Raw genomic sequence first — 5,000 nt, 5'->3', positions numbered from 1 at the left:
AATATCCCCCAACTGTATGTGTGGAAATTCAGACTATGGTTCGAAACAAATCAGCTGCTCTGGCAGAACCATTCAGTGAAGATCTTAAGACTTATGAACTTGCAACCAAGCTGAAATGCTTAATTGTGGGCTCGTCCGGGATTTGAACCCGGGACCTCTCGCACCCTAAGCGAGAATCATACCCCTAGACCAACGAGCCACTGCTGAGTAGCTTGGCTTTACTTTTCGAGAGTAAAGACCTGGGTCCTGTTGGTGGATCATCCTGTATTTCTGTGATTGAGTGCACCCCGTTGCTGTAGTTTGTTTGGTCAAGTGCGGCGGGTAGGAGCCTTCTTCTAGTGAAGTTCCACAGCCACTGCTGTATTCTCCTCTAAACAGAAACAGCTGGAGCTTCCATCGCACAAACGAATCTTGGATGCAGTGACACGCTGAAATAGCACAGTGGACATGTTCAAACGCTATCTCGAGCAGCAAGCAGCCATAGCAGTAGCTTCCGTGAGTACAGCTGTTTGATTGTTGATGCCTTTGTGCAACTGCAAATGTGACGCGGGAACGATATGTTCCAGCGTGAATTATGTAATTGCAAGCACGTGACTAAAAGGACAACTTGATCCTTATCAATGGCCTGGATAGCTCAGTCGGTAGAGCATCAGCCTTTTAATCTGAGGGTCCAGGGTTCAAGTCCCTGTTCAGGCTTGTCTTCACACTTTGCTTGGAAATTCTCCATTGAGTAAAATACCGATGTCAACTTGGAAATTCCTCATTCGGGTAAAAAAATGATGTTACATCCTTCAGCTGTTTTGCAAGCGTAAAGCTTCACATTTCCCACCTCACTGGCAAGGAATTGCACAATAGCAGCTCGCGAAGTTGTAAAAACAAGTAAGAAGCCTGGGCCACTACTAGCTGATCTGGAGTCAGAAAAGCTACTTGCACTCCAAGGGTTATGAGCAATCAGGTCATACAATTCAGTGACATTAGTTACTAAGAGAAGGCATCACTGTTATTAATGATCATAGTATAATATCCCCCAACTGTATGTGTGGAAATTCAGACTATGGTTCGAATCAAATCAGCTGCTCTGGCAGAACCATTCAGTGAAGATCTTAAGACTTATGAACTTGCAACCAAGCTGAAATGCTTAAATGTGGGCTCGTCCGGGATTTGAACCCGGGACCTCTCGCACCCTAAGCGAGAATCATACCCCTAGACCAATGAGCCACTGCTGAGTAGCTTGGCTTTACTTTTCGAGAGTAAAGACCTGGGTCCTGTTGGTGGATCATCCTGTATTTCTGTGATTGAGTGCACCCCGTTGCTGTAGTTTGTTTGGTCAAGTGCGGCGGGTAGGAGCCTTCTTCTAGTGAAGTTACACAGCCATTGCTGTATTCTCCTCTAAACAGAAACTGCTGGAGCTTCCATCGCACAAACAAATCTTGGATGCAGTGACACGCTGAAATAGCACAGTGGACATGTTCAAACGCTATCTCGAGCAGCAAGCAGCCATAGCAGTAGCTTCCGTGAGTACAGCTGTTTGATTGTTGATGCCTTTGTGCAACTGCAAATGTGACGCGGGAACGATATGTTCCAGCGTGAATTATGTAATTGCAAGCACGTGACTAAAAGGACAACTTGATCCTTATCAATGGCCTGGATAGCTCAGTCGGTAGAGCATCAGACTTTTAATCTGAGGGTCCAGGGTTCAAGTCCCTGTTCAGGCTTGTCTTCACACTTTGCTTGGAAATTCTCCATTGAGTAAAATACCGATGTCAACTTGGAAATTCCTCATTCGGGTAAAAAAATGATGTTACATCCTTCAGCTGTTTTGCAAGCGTAAAGCTTCACATTTCCCACCTCACTGGCATGGAATTGCACAATAGCAGCTCGCAAAGTTGTAAAAACAATTAAGAAGCCTTGGCCACTACTAGCTGATCTGGAGTCAGAAAAGCTACTTGCACTCCAAGGGTTATGAGCAATCAGGTCATACAATTCAGTGACATTAGTTACTAAGAGAAGGCATCACTGTTATTAATGATCATAGTATAATATCCCCCAACTGTATGTGTGGAAATTCAGACTATGGTTCGAATCAAATCAGCTGCTCTGGCAGAACCATTCAGTGAAGATCTTAAGACTTATGAACTTGCAAACAAGCTGAAATGCTTAATTGTGGGCTCGTCCGGGATTTGAACCCGGGACCTCTCGCACCCTAAGCGAGAATCATACCCCTAGACCAACGAGCCACTGCTGAGTAGCTTGGCTTTACTTTTCGAGAGTAAAGACCTGGGTCCTGTTGGTGGATCATCCTGTATTTCTGTGATTGAGTGCACCCCGTTGCTGTAGTTTGTTTGGTCAAGTGCGGCGGGTAGGAGCCTTCTTCTAGTGAAGTTCCACAGCCACTGCTGTATTCTCCTCTAAACAGAAACTGCTGGAGCTTCCATCGCACAAACGACTCCTGGATGCAGTGACACGCTGAAATAGCACAGTGGACATGTTCAAACGCTATCTCGAGCAGCAAGCAGCCATAGCAGTAGCTTCTGTGAGTACAGCTGTTTGATTGTTGATGCCTTTGTGCAACTGCAAATGTGACGCGGGAACGATATGTTCCAGCGTGAATTATGTAATTGCAAGCACGTGACTAAAAGGACAACTTGATCCTTATCAATGGCCTGGATAGCTCAGTCGGTAGAGCATCAGACTTTTAATCTGAGGGTCCAGGGTTCAAGTCCCTGTTCAGGCTTGTCTTCACACTTTGCTTGGAAATTCTCCATTGAGTAAAATACCGATGTCAACTTGGAAATTCCTCATTCCGGTAAAAAAATGATGTTACATCCTTCAGCTGTTTTGCAAGCGTAAAGCTTCACATTTCCCACCTCACTGGCAAGGAATTGCACAATAGCAGCTTGCAAAGTTGTAAAAACAAGTAAGAAGCCTGGGCCACTACTAGCTGATCTGGAGTCAGAAAAGCTACTTGCACTCCAAGGGTTATGAGCAATCAGGTCATACAATTCAGTGACATTAGTTACTAAGAGAAGGCATCACTGTTATTAATGATCATAGTATAATATCCCCCAACTGTATGTGTGGAAATTCAGACTATGGTTCGAATCAAATCAGCTGCTCTGGCAGAACCATTCAGTGAAGATCTTAAGACTTATGAACTTGCAACCAAGCTGAAATGCTTAAATGTGGGCTCGTCCGGGATTTGAACCCGGGACCTCTCGCACCCTAAGCGAGAATCATACCCCTAGACCAACGAGCCACTGCTGAGTAGCTTTGCTTTACTTTTCGAGAGTAAAGACCTGGGTCCTGTTGGTGGATCATCCTGTATTTCTGTGATTGAGTGCACCCCGTTGCTGTAGTTTGTTTGGTCAAGTGCGGCGGGTAGGAGCCTTCTTCTAGTGAAGTTCCACAGCCACTGCTGTATTCTTCTCTAAACAGAAACTGCTGGAGCTTCCATCGCACAAACGAATCTTGGATGCAGTGACACGCTGAAATAGCACAGTGGACATGTTCAAACGCTATCTCGAGCAGCAAGCAGCCATAGCAGTAGCTTCCGTGAGTACAGCTGTTTGATTGTTGATGCCTTTGTGCAACTGCAAATGTGACGCGGGAACGATATGTTCCAGCGTGAATTATGTAATTGCAAGCACGTGACTAAAAGGACAACTTGATCCTTATCAAGGGCCTGGATAGCTCAGTCGGTAGAGCATCAGACTTTTAATCTGAGGGTCCAGGGTTCAAGTCCCTGTTCAGGCTTGTCTTCACACTTTGCTTGGAAATTCTCCATTGAGTAAAATACAGATGTCAACTTGGAAATTCCTCATTCGGGTAAAAAAATGATGTTACATCCTTCAGCTGTTTTGCAAGCGTAAAGCTTCACATTTTCCACCTCACTGGCATGGAATTGCACAATAGCAGCTCGCAAAGTTGTAAAAACAATTAAGAAGCCTTGGCCACTACTAGCTGATCTGGAGTCAGAAAAGCTACTTGCACTCCAAGGGTTATGAGCAATCAGGTCATACAATTCAGTGACATTAGTTACTAAGAGAAGGCATCACTGTTATTAATGATCATAGTATAATATCCCCCAACTGTATGTGTGGAAATTCAGACTATGGTTCGAATCAAATCAGCTGCTCTGGCAGAACCATTCAGTGAAGATCTTAAGACTTATGAACTTGCAACCAAGCTGAAATGCTTAATTGTGGGCTCGTCCGGGATTTGAACCCGGGACCTCTCGCACCCTAAGCGAGAATCATACCCCTAGACCAACGAGCCACTGCTGAGTAGCTTGGCTTTACTTTTCGAGAGTAAAGACCTGGGTCCTGTTGGTGGATCATCCTGTATTTCTGTGATTGAGTGCACCCCGTTGCTGTAGTTTGTTTGGTCAAGTGCGGCGGGTAGGAGCCTTCTTCTAGTGAAGTTCCACAGCCACTGCTGTATTCTCCTCTAAACAGAAACTGCTGGAGCTTCCATCGCACAAACGACTCTTGGATGCAGTGACACGCTGAAATAGCACAGTGGACATGTTCAAACGCTATCTCGAGCAGCAAGCAGCCATAGCAGTAGCTTCCGTGAGTACAGCTGTTTGATTGTTGATGCCTTTGTGCAACTGCAAATGTGACGCGGGAACGATATGTTCCAGCGTGAATTATGTAATTGCAAGCACGTGACTAAAAGGACAACTTGATCCGTATCAAGGGCCTGGATAGCTCAGTCGGTAGAGCATCAGACTTTTAATCTGAGGGTCCAGGGTTCAAGTCCCTGTTCAGGCTTGTCTTCACACTTTGCTTGGAAATTCTCCATTGAGTAAAATACCGATGTCAACTTGGAAATTCCTCATTCGGGTAAAAAAATGATGTTACATCCTTCAGCTGTTTTGCAAGCGTAAAGCTTCACATTTCCCACCTCACTGGCAAGGAATTGCACAATAGCAGCTTGCAAAGTTGTAAAAACAAGTAAGAAGCCTGGGCCACTACTAGCTGATCTGGAGTCAGAAAAGC

Source organism: Notolepis coatsorum, assembly GCF_963971535.1.
Source record: "Notolepis coatsorum genome assembly, chromosome: 14".
Lineage (NCBI taxonomy): Eukaryota > Metazoa > Chordata > Actinopteri > Aulopiformes > Paralepididae > Notolepis > Notolepis coatsorum.
The sequence above is the reverse complement of the archived record's forward strand: the minus strand, read 5'-3'. Positions refer to the sequence as shown.